This window comes from Bufo bufo, chromosome 10 (genome assembly GCF_905171765.1).
Source record: "Bufo bufo chromosome 10, aBufBuf1.1, whole genome shotgun sequence".
In the NCBI taxonomy this organism is placed as follows: Eukaryota; Metazoa; Chordata; class Amphibia; order Anura; family Bufonidae; genus Bufo; species Bufo bufo.
The window spans coordinates 66,175,514-66,195,638 of NC_053398.1; the positions used below are offsets into that span (position 1 = coordinate 66,175,514).

Here is a 20,125-nt window from a genome sequence, read left to right on the forward strand (position 1 = left end):
GTGCTGCTCTCTTAGAGATTTTCGCTACCGGAGCATCTAGCTTCGGGGCTCTATCCCAGTCAGCTGAGGCTTTGTCTTCGAAGGGATACTTCCTTTTTAAGGCAGACGGCACAAAAAATTTTCTATCTGGCCTACTCCATTCACTCTTAATTACCGAAGTTATGTTTTCATGTACATCAAAACACTTCAGCCTCCTAAGCCCTCAAACATGGAATCTCTCATGGACTGGGGTTCTGCCTGATCGTCAAGCCCCATAGTTGCCCTGACGATCCCGACTAGGGAATTAATGTTCTCTGGAAGGAACAGAGGTCTCCCTGCCAGTTGCTCATCCTGGGAGTGATCCGAGGACGGAAGTTCTCCCTCCTCCTCTAATCCCGATAACAACTCCTGATCACTTGAAGCGGGATTAGAGACAGCAGTGGAAGTGCAAGGGCGATCTTCAAGTAGATTACTCAAGGACTTCTTCACTGATTCTTTAACCTCATCCTTGATAATCTTTTTTAGGCTTGACAAGAGAGAAGGGGCCTCATCCTCCAACAATTTGCCCACGCAGGCCTGGCAGGCAGGTTTACCCCAACCGGACGGTAGCTTTCCTTTGCAAATAGCACAGCCCCGCTCCTTGGACCTTGACCCCCTTTTCTCTTTGGAAGTCTAAACACATAAAATAAACAAAAGACTCCCATCAAGATCTGAAAATAAATGAAAAAAGCAGGGCATTCACCCCTCTTACCCCCACCGGTACCAAGGATTCGTTGGTGGTTTCAGTGGATTCTGCGCGCTGTGTGGGCTCCATTTTCTGCCACTGGCTTTCGTCTATGGAGGTCACTGCAGGCCAAAACACCAGCCTGCAGTGAGAGCTGGCTGGATTTGAACTTGCCGGGCGCGTACCGGCACCCTCCTCTTCCGGCCCAAGGCCACGCCTCCTCCCTCTGCAGAATCCGGAGGCCAGGATCCGGCGCCAACTAATGACGTCAGCGCCGGCCTGACCTACCCGGAAGTGATGGCATCGCGCCCCGCGCGAACGCCAGACCGCAGCCGAACATACAGCACGGCCGCAGCGGTTCGCCGTGCTGGGGACACACAGGGCGGCCCCGACGGGGGAGTGACCGGAACGAGGGGGGAGTCCAGAGGTCCAGGCTTCAGCAGCGGCTTCCAAGGAAGGCTTACGCCGCTCGGGTAGGCCCTCCTCCCACGGGTAACAAAACCAAGGGGCTCCCGCAGCTCTGTCTCTTAATGCTGTGCATCCACCCTGTCCCCTAGGACAGGAAACAGAACTGGCATGTTGGGGGTTGTACCTCCCTTTTGAAGAGGCTGTGCTTCCTGTTTCCTGTCCTGAGGAAGGGGGCGGATGCTATCCATGGGTGCTGTCATAGGCGAGGGGGGAAAAGTATATTTAGACACACTATACCCCCAACGCTTATAAATAATATACCCATAATTAATATTAATATATATATATATAATTATGGGTATATTATTTATAAGCGTTGGGGGTATAGTGTGTCTAAATATACTTTTTGTATAGGCGCAGGCGCGGGATTTCAGCTGCAGGCAGGGCCAGCGGAACAAGGAGAGCGCTCGGGGGATTTTTTTTTATACCGAGGATGCGGCGGCTACCAGCAAGTCCGCCCAACTTGCTGGTAGTGAAGAAATTTGCATATGACAAAAGTACTATTTTTAAAGAATTTAAAGCACAGCCAGAGGTGAGAGGGGTATATATGGACTCTGCGTACAATAGCAATTATATTAAGTCTAATACTGAAAATTGCTGTTTGGGGGGTGACAGAAGCCCTTCAATCAGTTTCTTTGCGGAGGTAAGTACTAGACTTGATTGGGGTAAATCAATGGATGTCATATATCTTGACTTCTGCAAAGCATTTGATACTGTGCCACATAAAAGGTTAGTATATACAGTCCTGATCAAAAGTTTAAGACCACTTGAAAATGGCAAAAAATGAGATTTTTGTGAACTCACCTGTAAAATCTCTTTCTCGCTTGATTCATTGGGGGACACAGGACCGTGGGTATAGCTTGCTGTTGCCACTAGGAGGCGACACTAGGCTGAAAACTGTTAGCTCCTCCCCTGCAGGCTATACCCCCTCCAGCCTGGAGAGAACATTTCAGTTTGTGCTCCAGCAGTAGGAGAGACCAAATTAAAGTAAAAATCAACAGAAAACTGTACACTGTCATGAGACCGAACCAAACGCAAGGTCCCAACAGACAAAACAGAGCCCCAATTGCCTCACAACAATATGTGGGTGGGTGCTGTGTCCCCCCAATGAATCAAGCGAGAAAGAGATTTTACAGGTGAGTTCACAAAAATCTAATTTTCACGCTCATATCATTGGGGGGACACAGGACCGTGGGACGTCCTAAAGCAGTCCCCGGGGAGGGAAACAAAATTCTCCCAAACCAACTCTCTATGGAAGTCACTGAACTCTTGAGGTCCAGCACTGGGCGAACATCGCCTTCCTTTTTGGGTACTACGAAAAGGTTTGAATAGAAACCCGTAAATCTTTCGTGTAAGGGGACCGGAATTATCACGACCCGTATGAGAAGGGACTGGACTGCTTGGAAGAAAGCAGCCGCCCGACCTGGATCCTTGGGCGGCTGGGAGAGGAAAAAACGGTTGGGTGGGATAGATTTGAATTCTATCTTGTACCCTGATGTCACTACCTCTCGTGCCCAAGCGTTCGATATATGAGTTCGCCACATTTCCTGAAAAAGAAGGAGACGACTCCCCACCTGTAAGGGTGGGGCCGCACCTTCATGCTGAGGGCTGTTTCCCGGGAGCGGAACGAGGCTGTTGCGCTCGCGGACGCCATGCTGGCTGGGGTTAGAAGGATGGGCCTTTTCGCTGGTCCTGATTGGGTGGCCTAGATGCCGGTGGGGTCGCCAGACGAGTGCCCGCAAACCTACGAAAGGACTGATAACGGGAAGATGTGACCCTAGGACGAAAGGAACGTTTCGCCTTGGGTTGCGGTAAATGGGTGCTTTTTCGCCCTGTTGCTTCCGAAATAATATCATCTAGCCGGGTACCAGAGTCGAGACCTAGCTAAGGGAAGTCTTTAAAGAGAAAGTTTGGAGGATGAATCCGCCGACCAGACTTTTTAAGCCACAGTTCTCGGCGGATAGATACCGCGAGAGCCGAGGAACGGGCGACCATTGTCCCCGCGTCCAGAGCCGCTTCGCAGAGGTAATTTCCTGCCTGCAAAATTTGTACCGCCAAGGACTGGAGTTCCGCCGGAGGAAGATTGGTCGCAAGGTCTTGGTTCAAACGGAGGGCCCACTCCGAAACCGCCTTGGCTACCCATGCTGATGCGAAGATCGGGCGTAAGGCTGAACCACTGGCTGCAAACCGACACCGGCTAGCCTCCCAGGGAGACAGAAACGCCAGGCGAATCTGTGCCCCATGAACCTAATAAAATTTAAAAAAAAAAAAAAAAAAAATCCAAAAGAGCCTCCTACGACACAAGCTAAAAACTGAAATGCTCTCTCCAGGCTGGAGGGGGTATAGCCTGCAGGGGAGGAGCTAACAGTTTTCAGCCTAGTGTCGCCTCCTAGTGGCAGCAGCAAGCTATACCCACGGTCCTGTGTCCCCCAATGATATGAGCGAGAAATCATATTTTACATTGTTGGATCTTAACAAGGTTCCAAGTAGAGCTTCAACATGCAACAAGAAGAAATGAGAGTGAGACAAAACATTTTTTGAGCCTTCAATTAATTGAAAATAACGATTAAACTGAAACAGGCTGTTTTTCAGCTGATCCAAATTTTTGAACCACATGCCTTTAAAGGCCAAATTTGTGCAAAGATGTGGATTCATTGTCATTTTCAGGTAGACACATGTTGTGATGGCAAAGGCAAAAAAACTCTCCCTTTTTGAACGTGGTCGGGTTGCTGAACTGCATAAGCAGGGTCTCTCACAGCGCGCCATCGCTGCTGAGGTGGGACGCAGTAAGACAGTCATTTGGAATTTCTTAAATGATCCTGAGGGTTATGGAACAAAAAAGTCAAGTGGAAGACCCAAAAATATTTAATCAGCACTGAGCTGGAGGAATCAATTGGCTGTCCGTCAAGACACTGGACGATCCTCGACCCAAATTAAGCCCCTTACTGGTGCTGACTGCAGCCCCATAACCATCAGACTGCATCTGAGACTGAAGGGCTTCAAAAACAAAAACCGTCTTCAAAGACCTCGTCTCCTTGAACGCCACAGAACTGCTCGTTTGGACTTTGAAAGAGAGCACCAAACATGGGACATTCAAAGGTGGAAGAAAGTTTTATTCTCTGATGAGAAAAAATGTAACCTTGATGGTCCTGATTGTTTCCAACGTTACTGGCATGACAAGCAGATCCCACCTGAGATGTTTTCTACGCGCCACAGTGGAGGGGGCACCATAATGGTCTGGGGTGCTTTTTCCTTCAGTGGAACAATGGAGCTTCAGGAAGTGCAGGGGCATCAAACGGACGCTGGCTACTATTCATTCCATAGGACGGGCGAGTCTATTTGAAGTGTGCACCCATTTTGTTGTGCTCTATTGGTGAGCCACCTAATATAGTATATTATATTACCCTTCCACTATGTCCAGATGTTGCAGAGAGCTTTCCTCATGACTGAGGGCCCTCGTCTGTGTGGTAACGACTGGGTTTTTCAATAGGACAACTCTACAGTACACAATGCCCGCAGGACAAGGGACTTCTTCCAGGAGAATAACATCACTCTTTTGGCCCATCCTGCGTGTTCCCCTGATCTAAATCCAATTGAGAACCTTTGGGGATGGATGGCAAGGGAAGTTTACAAAAATGGACAACAGTTCCAGACAGTAGATGGCCGTCGTGCGGCCGTCTTCACCACTTGGAGAAATGTTCCCACTCACCTCATGGAAACGCTTGCATCAAGCATGCTGAAACGAATTTTGGAAGTGATAAACAGTAACGGCGGAGCTACTCATTACTGAGTTCATGTTTGGAAGTTGGATTTCTGTTTTGGGGGGGGGGGGGGGTTAGTTTTTTTTGGAGGTGTGGTCCTAAACTTTAGCCTGTTTCAGTTTATTTGTTGTTTTCATTAAATTGAATGGTCAAAAAATGTTTTGTCTCACTCCCATTTCTTCTTGTTGCATGTTGAAGCTCTACTTGGAACCTTGTTAAGATCCAGCCATGCTAAATAGGATTTTTTGGCATTTTTCAAGTGGTCTTAAACTTTTGATCAGGACTGTACAATGCTTGGACTGGGAGAAAACGTCTGTATGTGGGTAAGTAACTGGCTCAATGATAGAAAACAGAGGGTGGTTATTAACGGTACACACTCAGATTGGGTCACTGTCACTAGTGGGGTACCTCGGGGGTCAGTATTGGGCCCTATTTTCTTCAATATATTTATTAATGATCTTGTAGGAGGCTTGCACAGTAAAATATAAATTTTTGCAGATGACACTAAACTGTAAAGTAATTAACACGGAAGAGGACAGTATACTACTACAGAGGGATCTGGATAGACTGGAGGCTTGGGCAGATAAGTGTCAGATGAGGTTTAACACTGACAAATGTAAGGGTATGCACATGGGAAGGAATAATGCAAGTCACCCGCAAGATCTTACAGCAGGAGGAGGGAGGATGGAGGAAGAGCGAGAGGCGGCACAGAGGATTAGGAGGCGGTGCAGAAGTCTGGAAAGGCGGCGCTGGGCACGAACGGCGGTGGGTGCGGCGGGCACCTTGCATCCCCTGACATCCCCTTGGGCACCTTATTTCTTTGAGTGACAGGTTAGTAAAACCTGTTTTTTAGCAAAATAAGGTCTCTTTCACACTTGCGTTCTTTTCTTCCGGCATAGAGTTCCGTCGTCGGGGCTCTATGCCGGAAGAATCCTGATCAGTTTTATCCTAATGCATTCTGAATGGAGAGAAATCCGTTCAGGATGCATCAGGATGTCTTCAGTTCCGGACCGGAACGTTTTTTGGCCGGAGAAAACGTCAGCATGCTGCGCTTTTTGCTCAGGCCAAAAATCCTGAACACTTGCCGCAAGGCCGGATCCGGAATTCATGCCCATTGAAAGGCATTAATCCGGATCCGGCCTTAAGCTAAACGTCGTTTTGGCGCATTGCCGGATCCGACGTTTAGCTTTTTCTGAATGGTTACCATGGCTGCCAAGACGCTAAAGTCCTGGCAGCCATGGTAAAGTGTAGTGGGGAGCGGGGGAGCAGTATACATGCAACAAGAAGAAATGAGAGTGAGACAAAACATTTTTTGAGCCTTCAATTAATTGAAAATAACGATTAAACTGAAACAGGCTGTTTTTCAGCTGATCCAAATTTTTGAACCACATGCCTTTAAAGGCCAAATTTGTGCAAAGATGTGGATTCATTGTCATTTTCAGGTAGACACATGTTGTGATGGCAAAGGCAAAAAAACTCTCCCTTTTTGAACGTGGTCGGGTTGCTGAACTGCATAAGCAGGGTCTCTCACAGCGCGCCATCGCTGCTGAGGTGGGACGCAGTAAGACAGTCATTTGGAATTTCTTAAATGATCCTGAGGGTTATGGAACAAAAAAGTCAAGTGGAAGACCCAAAAATATTTAATCAGCACTGAGCTGGAGGAATCAATTGGCTGTCCGTCAAGACACTGGACGATCCTCGACCCAAATTAAGCCCCTTACTGGTGCTGACTGCAGCCCCATAACCATCAGACTGCATCTGAGACTGAAGGGCTTCAAAAACAAAAACCGTCTTCAAAGACCTCGTCTCCTTGAACGCCACAGAACTGCTCGTTTGGACTTTGAAAGAGAGCACCAAACATGGGACATTCAAAGGTGGAAGAAAGTTTTATTCTCTGATGAGAAAAAATGTAACCTTGATGGTCCTGATTGTTTCCAACGTTACTGGCATGACAAGCAGATCCCACCTGAGATGTTTTCTACGCGCCACAGTGGAGGGGGCACCATAATGGTCTGGGGTGCTTTTTCCTTCAGTGGAACAATGGAGCTTCAGGAAGTGCAGGGGCATCAAACGGACGCTGGCTACTATTCATTCCATAGGACGGGCGAGTCTATTTGAAGTGTGCACCCATTTTGTTGTGCTCTATTGGTGAGCCACCTAATATAGTATATTATATTACCCTTCCACTATGTCCAGATGTTGCAGAGAGCTTTCCTCATGACTGAGGGCCCTCGTCTGTGTGGTAACGACTGGGTTTTTCAATAGGACAACTCTACAGTACACAATGCCCGCAGGACAAGGGACTTCTTCCAGGAGAATAACATCACTCTTTTGGCCCATCCTGCGTGTTCCCCTGATCTAAATCCAATTGAGAACCTTTGGGGATGGATGGCAAGGGAAGTTTACAAAAATGGACAACAGTTCCAGACAGTAGATGGCCGTCGTGCGGCCGTCTTCACCACTTGGAGAAATGTTCCCACTCACCTCATGGAAACGCTTGCATCAAGCATGCTGAAACGAATTTTGGAAGTGATAAACAGTAACGGCGGAGCTACTCATTACTGAGTTCATGTTTGGAAGTTGGATTTCTGTTTTGGGGGGGGGGGGGGTTAGTTTTTTTTGGAGGTGTGGTCCTAAACTTTAGCCTGTTTCAGTTTATTTGTTGTTTTCATTAAATTGAATGGTCAAAAAATGTTTTGTCTCACTCCCATTTCTTCTTGTTGCATGTTGAAGCTCTACTTGGAACCTTGTTAAGATCCAGCCATGCTAAATAGGATTTTTTGGCATTTTTCAAGTGGTCTTAAACTTTTGATCAGGACTGTACAATGCTTGGACTGGGAGAAAACGTCTGTATGTGGGTAAGTAACTGGCTCAATGATAGAAAACAGAGGGTGGTTATTAACGGTACACACTCAGATTGGGTCACTGTCACTAGTGGGGTACCTCGGGGGTCAGTATTGGGCCCTATTTTCTTCAATATATTTATTAATGATCTTGTAGGAGGCTTGCACAGTAAAATATAAATTTTTGCAGATGACACTAAACTGTAAAGTAATTAACACGGAAGAGGACAGTATACTACTACAGAGGGATCTGGATAGACTGGAGGCTTGGGCAGATAAGTGTCAGATGAGGTTTAACACTGACAAATGTAAGGGTATGCACATGGGAAGGAATAATGCAAGTCACCCGCAAGATCTTACAGCAGGAGGAGGGAGGATGGAGGAAGAGCGAGAGGCGGCACAGAGGATTAGGAGGCGGTGCAGAAGTCTGGAAAGGCGGCGCTGGGCACGAACGGCGGTGGGTGCGGCGGGCACCTTGCATCCCCTGACATCCCCTTGGGCACCTTATTTCTTTGAGTGACAGGTTAGTAAAACCTGTTTTTTAGCAAAATAAGGTCTCTTTCACACTTGCGTTCTTTTCTTCCGGCATAGAGTTCCGTCGTCGGGGCTCTATGCCGGAAGAATCCTGATCAGTTTTATCCTAATGCATTCTGAATGGAGAGAAATCCGTTCAGGATGCATCAGGATGTCTTCAGTTCCGGACCGGAACGTTTTTTGGCCGGAGAAAACGTCAGCATGCTGCGCTTTTTGCTCAGGCCAAAAATCCTGAACACTTGCCGCAAGGCCGGATCCGGAATTCATGCCCATTGAAAGGCATTAATCCGGATCCGGCCTTAAGCTAAACGTCGTTTTGGCGCATTGCCGGATCCGACGTTTAGCTTTTTCTGAATGGTTACCATGGCTGCCAAGACGCTAAAGTCCTGGCAGCCATGGTAAAGTGTAGTGGGGAGCGGGGGAGCAGTATACTTACAGTCCGTGCGGCTCCCGGGGCGCTCCAGAGTGACGTCAGGGCGCCCCACGCTCATGGATGACGTGATCGCATGGACACGTCATCCATGCGCATGGGGCGCTCTGACGTCATTCTGGAGCGCCCCGGGAGCCGCACGGACTGTAAGTATACTGCTCCCCCGCTCCTACTATGGCAACCAGGACTTTAATAGCGTCCTGGCTGCCATAGTAACACTGAACGCATTTTGAAGACGGATCTGTCTTCAAATGCTTCCAGTTCACTCGCGTTTTTCCGGATCCGGCGTGTAATTCCGGCAAATGGAGTACACGCCGGATCCGGACAACGCAAGTGTGAAAGAGCCCTAAGGCTAAGGATCACATTTAGAAGCCCACATTAGGAATCCTGATGAGGCCCTGAACATCAGCATATGTTTAGCTGACAGGGGTGAAACCTGGTGACAGAATCCCTTTAAGTACATGTAATGATTGATTAAGGGCAGCTGTTTAGCTAAAACCCCCATTGTTTACATCAGTAAAAAGGTCACTAAGGGGTTTGACCTGCTGCCCAGAAACAATGCAGCTGTATGAGAACGAGGAGCAATCCCTCGTCTTCTTACAGTGGAGGAGATCGCTGTATGTAAATACAGTGGTCTCCTCCATTGAATGAGCAGCCTTCCCCACAATCTTCTGTCGCACCAAGCATGTAAATGCTTCTTTAGTACCTACCAGTACAACATAAGGCCTCTTTCACACTTGCGTTGTCCGGATCCGTCGTGTACTCCATTTGCCGGAGGTGCCCGCCGTATCCGTAACACCGCGAGTGAACTGAAAGCATTTGAAGACGGATCCGTCTTCAAAATGCGTTCAGTGTTACTATGGCACCCAGGACGCTATTAAAGTCCTGGTTGCTATAGTAGTAGTGGGGAGCGGTATACTTACAGTCCGTGCGGCTCCCGGGGCGCTCCAGAATGACGTCAGGGCGCCCCATGCGCATGGATGACGTGATCCATGCGACACCTCATCCATGCGCGTGGGGCGCCCTGACGTCACTCTGAAGCGCCCCGGGAGCCGCACGGACGGTAAGTATACTGCTCCCCCGCTCCCCACTACACTTTACCATGACAAACAGGACTTTAGTGTCCTGGCAGCCATGGTAACCATTCAGAAAAAGCTAAACGTCGGATCCGGTAATGCGCCGAAACGACGTTTAGCTTAAGGCCGGATCCGGATTATTGCCTTTCAATGGGCATGAATTCCGGATCCGGCCTTGCGCCAAGTGTTCAGGATTTTTGGCCGGAGTAAAAAGCGCAGCATGCTGCGGTATTTTCTCCGGCCAAAAAACGTTCCGGTCCTGAACTGAAGACATCCTGAACAGATTTCACTCCATTCAGAATGCATGGGGATAATCCTGATCAGGATTCTTCCGGCATAGAGCCCCGACGACGGAACTCTATGCCGGAACCCAACAACGCAAGTGTGAAAGAGCCCTAAGTAAAGCAATGCGTCACAAAGTTAGAGTTTCTTTTGATGGTTGGACCTGTGGCTGTGACTGAAACCCAAGACCTGACCCGTACTGAGCAGCCAGCCGGCTTTGGAGTTCAGGAGCGGAAGATACATTGAAGCTGTAATTCAACACAGTAACACAGACCACTAATGACGTCACCGGCACAGCCCCTGGTCACTGCCCTTCAGCCCCTTCTTATGACGTCATCGATATACATCACGATAAGCCACCGCTGCCTGAGGGTACAGAAATTGTTCCCTTACAATACGAGACCCCATCTGCATACAATAAGCCTATGTGTACGGCGAGTAGTACATACGTTTCTATTTAGCGTCACAATTCCCCGTCCGTTTCTCCGCTCACCACCGCTCACTGTTTCAGACTATGCCGGGGGTTTCGCTGACGTCTGCGCCACGTACTCCCGCGTCACTGGTTCCTGTGCAGCTCACGGCTCAGAGTGATGACGTCGAAACAGAGGCAGGCCTAGAACCCGGAAATAGTTATGTGTGGTCATAGGGTAGTGAGTGACTAGAACGGAGATGCTCCCGTCACAGGAAGAGACGGTGGGAGGTTGATGGAGAGAGGAGTGGGTTGTGGGACTGTATGTTGGAAGGGCTGGAGTAATGGCAATGATATTTGCATGGGACTGTATGTTGGAAAAGCTGATGCGAGGGCAGTGATATTTACATGGGACTGTATGTTGGAGGGGCTGATGCAATTGCAGTGATATTTACATGGGACTGTATGTTGGAGGGGCTGATGCGAGGGCAGTGATATTTACATGGGACTGTAGGTTGGAGGGGCTGATTCAATGGCAGTGATATTTACATGGGACTGTATGTTGGAGGGGCTGATGCAATGGCAGTGATATTTACATGGGACTGTATGTTGGAGGGGCTGATGCAATGGCAGTGATATTTACATGGGACTGTATGCATACCTCCCAAGTGTCCCTCTTTTTAACCCAAGTCCCTTTGTCTCTCTTTGCTCCTAAATGTCCCTCTTGACCTGTAAAGTAAATGTGCATTAATAAACTCATACCTTCCAACAGTCTTGGATCCAGTGGGACAGCCCCAGATTTTGGTGGCTGTCGTACGGTCCCAGATGGCTGAGGTATGTTCTACTCTCAGCTTTATCTGTGTCCATAGTAATGGTGAAACAGGGAGTCCGCTCCCTTCTTCACCATTTAGCGGCCGGCGCTCCCCAGCAGCAGCTCGATACCCTCACACATTGCTCTGCTGGTCTGTGGGGGAGGAGCTGTGGCATCAACCTCCTCCCAACAGCGCAACATGTGACAATATCCTGTCGGCTGCTGAGCTCTGATCATCAGAGGAACCAGGTGAGTATTTGTTTTTTTGTTGGCACATATCTGGCATAACTACTTTTCTGGGGGGGGCACATATCTGGCATAACTACTGCGATTGGGCACATAACTGGGCATAGCAACTGTGAAGGGGGCACATATAAGCATAACTAGTGTGAAGGGGGCATGTATTGGTGCACATATCTGGGCATAACTATTGTGAGGGGAGCACATATCTGGGCATAGCTTCCGTTAAAGGGGTTATCCCATCTTAGACAATGGGGGCATATCGCTAGGATATGCCCTCATCTGATAGGTGCAGGTCCCACCTCTGGGACCCGCACCTACAAGGTGAGTGGAGCGGAGAAAGTTTGAGGGCGCACTACGCATGCGCAGCCGCCCTCCATTCATTTCTATGAAGCCTCCGAAAATAGCCGGCTATTTCCGTCGGCCCCATAGAAATGAATGAGAGCGGTGGCCGCGCATTCGCGGTGCGCTCCCATTCACTTCAATGAGAGAGGCGGGGAGCTGCACCTGGTGGTGGACAGACCCCGGGAAACTGTTTAATGTCAGACGCAGAGCAGCGCAGAACGATGGAGTGTCGGCGGCGGCGCCCCTGCTGGAAAAGGTAAGTTGGTGCAACAAAGGCCGGGCACCCGGAGTGCACAGCGTCATAGCAACTAATGAGGCTGTGCACTCCGGGTGTAAGGAGTAGCGGGGGGGGGGAGAGATATGATTTCACTAGGGGGAAGGGGAGCTGCTGGTACAGGGGGGGGGGAAAGTTGAAGGCACTGGGGGGGAAACTGAAGCACTTGGGCTGATCACACAGGAGTGAACGAAGGGTGTTGGGGACTGATGGCAGGGGGTCTGATGAGTGTTTTTCTTTATAAATTTTTTGTTATTAGAATACTAGATTAATCGTAAAAAATAATCAATAGAATATTCGATTTCTAAAATGATCGTTTACTGCAGCCCTAGTTGGGAGGTATGCTGTATGTTGGAGGGGCTGAAGCAACGGCAGTGATATTCACACGGGAATGTACATAAAATAGATTTGCTCTAGATTGGTATAAAGCTGGGTTCATAGGGATGCTGATTGTGTGTTCTCCCCTATTTTATCTTTATTAATCAAGTCCTTTTTTTTCCTTCAGGTTTTAATGCCAGCATTATCTGTGGCTACTGCATTAGAGTGTATGACAGAAGCAGTCTTGTTAGGGCTACTTCACACTTGTGTTGTGGCATTGGTGTTTTGAGGCCGGGCAGAGGAGCTCTATACTGGGCCCAAATGGTTAAATTTTTGTCCCCATTCATAGTCAACAGGGACAAAACTGATCAGGATACATTCTGTTCCACTTTGTTGCATTCTTTGACCGGACACAAAACTGCTGCGGTTTTGGATCCGGTCTGCAAAATGGAACAAACTGGATCTGGTAGCAAAACCAATGTAAGTCCAAAAAAAAAACAGATCCGTCACCCATTGACTTATAGTTTTTTTTATATAACGGAAATTGAGGCACACAGATTGCTAGGTTTTTGCGTTTCAAAAGAATATAATTATTCACACAGTGGTTTCATAATCCAGTTGCCCAATACTTTACATCCAAAAGCTATAACATAAATCCTTGACCGTACGTTTCGGTCTGAATAGACCTTCTTCAGCGGTCACATATTATCTGCAATTACATAGGATCTTTTTAGTCAACCAGTACAAAACTCAAAAGTGATATGAAAAAAGGAGTGGAAAAAAAGGGGGGAAAAACACATATCAAGCTCTTCATATAAGGTTATGCAGAAATTAAAGTAGTACATAGATTAATACATAAATTCATGGTAAAGAAAACACATATTGAGCTAATTGCAGTAACTGGGATAGTACATAAATACACGATAGAAGGATATTGTTGATAACCAAGTCCTTCAATTCATTATTCCCATGATTCAAACATTATCTCCCAAAGTGTCATAAATAGTGACACAAATGTAGGGTCTACAGTTTTTTTGTTTTTTTTAGCTGGTAACAAAGTCCTTCAATCAATAATTCTCATGATTCAAAGAGACTCTCAAAAGGCTTGATAAATATGAAATAATACACATGGAATGTAGGTATAAGCTGTGTGGTCCAGTATATTGGGAATGCCACCAAAGGTGTGGACTAGTTAGAGCGGTCCTTGGAAACATCGTTGGTCCTGTAAAAAATAGGAGTAAGGCAAAGGACAAACATTAGGTACCTGTAGTACATGTGCGACAAGTGGCTGGGCGCTGGCTGTATGGCGTGGTAGTCTGTGCGCTATTATCTACATTTTATGGGCCACGCGTAGTTCTGGTCACGTGACTTGTGGAACGCACTTCCAGTGCGCATGTATGCGTTCCTCTGCTATGTCACGGTGTATACGGAATGCCAGAATTTGTGTGTCATCAGCCGGGCAGTAATTATATGGGTGTGGGAGGTATAGTAGATTCAAAATTATATAGATTTAATGTGGTGACAATACTGTCAATGATGAACTCATTAATGCGCTCCACAGTGATGTCACGTGGGCAGCAGATGTCTAGTTATGCATTCCACCAGCTGAGTATAAAGTGTATCACACATAGGAGTAATAGCACAATAACGAAAGGGGGGATGAATAAGCTGGCTGAACGTGAATGGTACCTAAATAAAAAATGTTTTTGTTTAATATGAAGAACAGACAATGTTAAAATTGAGGTTACAGGACCATATTAGCACAAACAGGGAGGGAAGGGGTAAACGGGGAAGGAGGGGGTAAAAGAAAAATGGGGAGGGAAGGAAGGGAAAGAGTGGGGGTTTTGGGAGGGGAAAGGTTGTCTAACCCGTTGTGGATAAGAGGATCAGCAGGTCTGTGGAAAAACAAAATCGTGTTAGACCCTGTACCAGTCATGTATAATCATGATAACCAAATCATACATTAATAAAAAAAAAAATCACATTCACGATTTAGACCATGCGGCGAGAGTGTTCCCAATTTATGGATCCAAAAAGCCTTTCTTTGTTTCAAAAGGAGTGTCCGATTGCCTTCTCTCCTGGGTGGATCAACCTGTTCCAGAATCTGGTACCGAAGTTGAGAGACTTGATGTTTTTGTTCCACAAAGTGGTGCAGAATGGGTAATAAGGTATGACCCAATCTGATGGTTGATTTGTGTTTACTTATGCGGTCTCGTATACATGGGTGTGGAAATAAAAAAAAAAAAATACTTGTCGAAGGACTAAAGTGGGGGCTCAATCTACTTGTCCCTCATGACCATCTACTTGTCCTGAACTTATACTAACGTTATACTGTATGGGGGCGGGGGCCACAAGGAGATGTTATACTGTATGGGGCGGGGGCCACAAGGAGATGTTATGCTGTATGGGGCGGGGTCCACAAGGAGACGTTATGCTGTATGGGGGCAGGGCCACAAGGAGACGTTATGCTGTATGGGGGCGGGGGCACAAGGAGATGTTATACTGTATGGGGCGGGGGCACAAGGAGATGTTATGCTGTATGGGGCGGGGTCCACAAGGAGACGTTATGCTGTATGGGGGCAGGGCCACAAGGAGACGTTATGCTGTATGGGGGCGGGGGCCACAAGGAGACTTTATGCTGTATGGGGGCAGGGCCACAAGGAGATGTCATGCTGTATGGGGCGGGGGCCACAAGGAGACGTTATGCTGTATGGGGGCGGGGGCCACAGGGAGATGTTATACTGTATGGGGGTGGGGGCCACAGGGAGACGTTATACTGTATGGGGGTGGGGGCCACAGGGAGACGTTATATTGTATGGGGGCGGGGGCCACAGGGTGACGTTATACTGTATGGGGGCAGGGGCCACAGGGTGACGTTATACTGTGCGGGGCAGCCGCTTGGTGACGTTATACTGTATGGGGCACTAGGGCAGCCCCAAGGTGACGTTATACTGTATGGGGGCAAGAGGGAGACGTTATACTGTATGGGGGCCACAAGGAGACGTTATACTGTATGGGGGCAACAGGGAGACATTATAGTTTATCAAGTGCCACGTGCAGTGCAGATTGCAGGCAGGGCCAGAGCCTCAGAAGACAGACAGCACAACCTTTATTTCTGACACCCCTGCAGATGAGCGTTCCTCCCGGAGCCTGTCCATATCGCAGCTCCCGGCCTGACCTGCAAGCGCTGACTGGGGTCACATAGCATTATACTGATTTATGATGCTATGTAACCCTTACTGTTCTGGAATGTGTTGGATAATACTGACATAATGCTGTCAGTGTTATCCAATACATTCCAGAACTGTAAGGGTTACATAGCATCATAAATCAGTATAATGCTATGTGACCCCAGTCAGCGCTTGCAGGTCAGGCCGGGAGCTGCGATATGGACAGGCTCCGGGAGGAACGCTCATCTGCAGGGGGCCGTGGGGTCTCTCACTCCTCTTCTCCCATCTTGGCCTGCAATTACTCAGTCTCTGGAGACAGTCAGTGTGCTGACTTACTGTGCGCTCCTGTGCTGGCAGGTGGGCGGAGACTTCGATACAGGAGCCGGGAGGAGCGGGGGCCGCCTGCAGGAAGTGATATGTACGGTACTCATATGCACGATGCAGGGGCAGGCTGACATAGATGTAGGAGCGGTCAGCTCGCGGCTAGCATATGACCGCTCCTATTACTGCCCAACCGACACGTCCCTGCTACTTGCCCACACAGGGCTAAACAACTGTTCAAACTACTTGCCCGGCGCCCGGAACTGCATGTCCCGGGCGTCGGGCGATAGGAATTCCACACCCCTGCTTATATGTTGTGTAGTTTCACCGACATACGCGAGACTGCATGGACATTTAAATAGGTAGATCACAAAGCTAGAGTCACAGGTAAAGAATCCTCTGATGGGAAAGGCATGTCCTGTGTATGGATGTGTGGCATATTCTCCCTTGATGATGCTTGAACATCGGGCGCAGTGAAGGCAGGGATATGTCCCCTGTCTTCGACTGCGTAAAAATGTCTGTTTTGGAATCTTGATAAAGCTGCCCACATAGGCCCTGACTAGCTTATCCCTAATGTTGGGCGATCTCTTGTAACAGGTTAGTAGAGGACGATGAAATTCCCTTAGGTAGGCCTTAGCTAATAAAAGCCAATGTTTTTTTAAGGCCTGTTGTATATTAGGTATTAGGGGATGGTATGTAGTTACACAGGCCACTCTGTTTCCATCTTTAGAGGTCTGACGTGGCTCGGGAGTTTCTCTTAGACCTTTCAAAGCATCATCCAAAAAGCATAGAGGTCTATGCTAAGAATTTCTGTCTGGTCAATCCTGACCAATGTATCAAGGAAACTGATCTCTTCCTGGCTGGTGTGTAGTGTGAAGCCAAGTTCCCTGTGTATCTGGTTCAAGTCATTGACAAAGGCCTGTATGGTGGAAACGGGGCCCCTCCAAATGCAAAAAATGTCGTCTATGAAACGATACCAAACATTGGCATATTGACAAAATAATGGATGTGTACAGACGTGATCGTCTTCAAAAGCTGTCATGTAGGCATTGGCATAAGAAGGGGATACATTAGACCCCATAGCAGTGCCCCTCTTTTGGCCGTAGTAGGTGTCGCCGAACAGAATTTTATTTTTTTGTAAGGACAATCTCAAGGAGTTTGAAACAGAATTCTTGTTGTGTCTCGTCCGTGACGGACTGGTTTTGTGGCCTGTAATCCCCTTTCATGTGTTATTGATGTATACAGACTGTTGACATCTAAGGCTACTTTCACACTACCGTTCAGAGCGGGTCCGTCTGATGTCTGCTCAGACGGATCCGCTCCTATAATGCAGACGTTTGTATCCGTTCAGAACGGATCCGTCTGCATTATAGTTTAAAAAAAATTCTAAGTGTGAAAGTAGCCTGAACGGATCCGTCCAGACTTTACATTGAAAGTCAATGGGGGACGGATCCGTTTGAAGATTGAGCCATATTGTGTCATCTTCAAACGGATCCGTCCCCATTGACTTACATTATAAGTCTGGACGGATCCGCTTGCCTCCGCACGGCCAGGCGGACACCCGAACGCTGCAAGCAGCGTTCAGGTGTCCGCCTGCTGAGCGGAGCGGAGGCTGAACGCTGCCAGACTGATGCATTCTGAGCGGATCCGCATCCACTCAGAATGCATTAGAGCTGGACGGATGCATTCGGGGCCGCTTGTGAGAGCCTTCAAACGGAGCTCACAAGCGGACACCCGAACGCTAGTGTGAAAGTAGCCTTAAGTCAACAGGGTACAGCCCGGTGTTGTGTCTATTCTCTGTAGTTTATTGAGAAAGTCAGAGGTATCTAATATGAAAGATCTGGACGTCCTTGTTAGTGGTGTGAGGATTTTTTCCATGTAGATCGCTAAGGGGGAGAATACAGAGTCAATTGAGGCGACTATGGGATGTCCCGGGGGGTTGACAAGGCTCTTATGGATTTTAGACAGTATATAGAATACAGGGGTGATTGGATCCTGCTTAGTGAGAAATGTCCCAGTTTTGGGGTCTATGACATCTAATTGTGAATAGGTTCTAATTGTGTTAGAGATTAATTCTTGTATCTGCATAGTGGGATCCCTGGGTATTATCCCAAATGTGTCAGTATCTGATAGTTGTCTCCTTATCTCAGTTAAATAATCCGCCTTGTTCATAACGACAAGGGCTCCTCACTTATCCGCAGATTTGATGATGATGTCTGTCCTATTCTCACAACATGTACCCACGGGGTCTATATGCAGTTCAACAGGCAAATATCACCATTCTACTAGTTAATAAGATGAGACTTGTTTCTGTAATCTGTGGTTTTATTAACCGGCAGTAGATAAGGTAAACTATAAGAAAAAATGAACATACAAGAACTGAATGTACAGCACAATGTACACAAAGCTTATAAGAAAACATTAATTAATCCCTTACCGATGATGCTTTAGTAAAGAGACACACAATGTGCAGCTGCTCCTTCCAAGAGGTGAAGGAAAAAGGAAGAAGGTGCCTGTCTCTATCCCACAAAGCCCTGCGAGCAGGAAGTCAGGGGACCTAATGAATATGCATAGTTTATAACAAGGCAGACAATGCGCTTACAGCTAAAGGTCACTAGATGCCGCTGTAGGCACACCTATGAACACACATTAACAAAAACTATGCAATGGTTACTGAAGAGAAGACAGTACAATGTCCATATTCTGTTGTAGCGTATCCAGAGCTAATTTTTCGTCTGAAGACAAATTGTTAGTGCGTCTAAAATGGCCCTGCGTGTTTGCTGTCACAAGGTTCCTTATTGTATTCTGGGAGAGGCAAATGCATATCTCAATGGGGTGCTTATTCTGCGATGGCATGAAAGAGCTCCTGTTTCTGAGGCCTAAATGTTCAATAGATAATATTCCAGGTGAGTCAGGTGTATTAAATGGTTGTGGTAATGATTCCTGGAAATGGGCCTTAAAGGGACACTGACAGGCGAAATCAGCATATATAGTTAGATATATCACATTACAGGTCTTATAGAGTCTTTTAAAAGCATATAACTATCCCCCCTGTCCACCTTATAAAGAGCGAAATATAAAGTTTTATAACCTGCATCTGCGGTCAGCAATCTGCCCAAGGGGCGGCGTTTCATGTGAAAATGCGCCCAGCCAGCCTTCCCAACTGCCGTTCTTAAGCCCCGCCCAGCTCATCATTATTCACTTCGCTGGGCGGGGCTAGAACTCTCCCCAGTCCCGATCCTGCGCAATTCAATCCTCCCGGCATCGCTCATGCCCAATCTTCTGCGCCCCGCCGTGCCGTCGGACGCACTATAATTAACCCCTTATATGATGTGAGTGAGCAGCGCTCTGAAGCGCTGCTCTGAACAGTGCATGGCTGAGGCTGCTGCAGCCTCAGCCATGCACTGTTCAGAGCAGCGCTTCAGAGCGCTGCTCACTCACATCATATAAGGGGTTAATTATAGTGCGTCCGACGGCGGGGCGCAGGCGCAGAAGATTGGGCATGAGCGATGCCGGGAGGATTGAATTGCGCAGGATCGGGACTGGGGAGAGTTCTAGCCCCGCCCAGCGAAGTGAATAATGATGAGCTGGGCGGGGCTTAAGAACGGCAGTTGGGAAGGCTGGCTGGGCGCATTTTCACATGAAACGCCGCCCCTTGGGCAGATTGCTGACAGGAGAAGCAGGTTATAAAACTTTATATTTCGCTCTTTATAAGGTGGACAGGGGGGATTGTTATATGCTTTTAAAAGACTCTATAAGACCTGTAATGTGATATATCTAACTATATATGCTGATTTCGCCTGTCAGTGTCCCTTTAAGCCTCAAAGTTCGGTAGAACTTTTGCAGTTCTTGTTCTAATATAAAAGTATTAAGCTTAGGTGTTGGACAAAACGATAGGCCTTTCTGTAGAACTGAAATCTTTGCAGGTGATAAGTTGATAGATGAAATGTTGATGACTAAGTTGCCCTTACCTGGGATCGTGTCTGTATGCGTTCCTCTTGACTTTCTGCCACCCCTCCTGGTCCTCCGCGTCTTGATCTGCCTCTTCTCCGTGGCTCGCCTAAAAAACGGGATGGATGTCTGTAGTTCCCGGATCTATCGCTGTCAGATGTTGAGGACCCAGAGTGATAAGGATATTGG

At 47.7% G+C, this 20,125-nt stretch overlaps 1 protein-coding gene across 2 annotated transcripts in view; it reads right to left on the reverse strand.

Annotated features, from left to right (window-relative positions):
- Window positions 1–10,683, reverse strand: part of STX5 (syntaxin 5) — a 65,771-nt gene extending 55,088 nt beyond the window's left edge. The window contains exon 1 of one of the 2 annotated variants that reach the window (XM_040409703.1): window positions 10,248–10,458. The gene's annotated coding sequence lies outside the window, so the exon portion shown is untranslated. Of the gene's footprint in view, window positions 1–10,247; window positions 10,459–10,546 lie in introns of those variants that run through there. The other variant, XM_040409702.1, reaches the window with a different exon arrangement.
- Window positions 10,684–20,125: the final 9,442 nt, after the last annotated feature.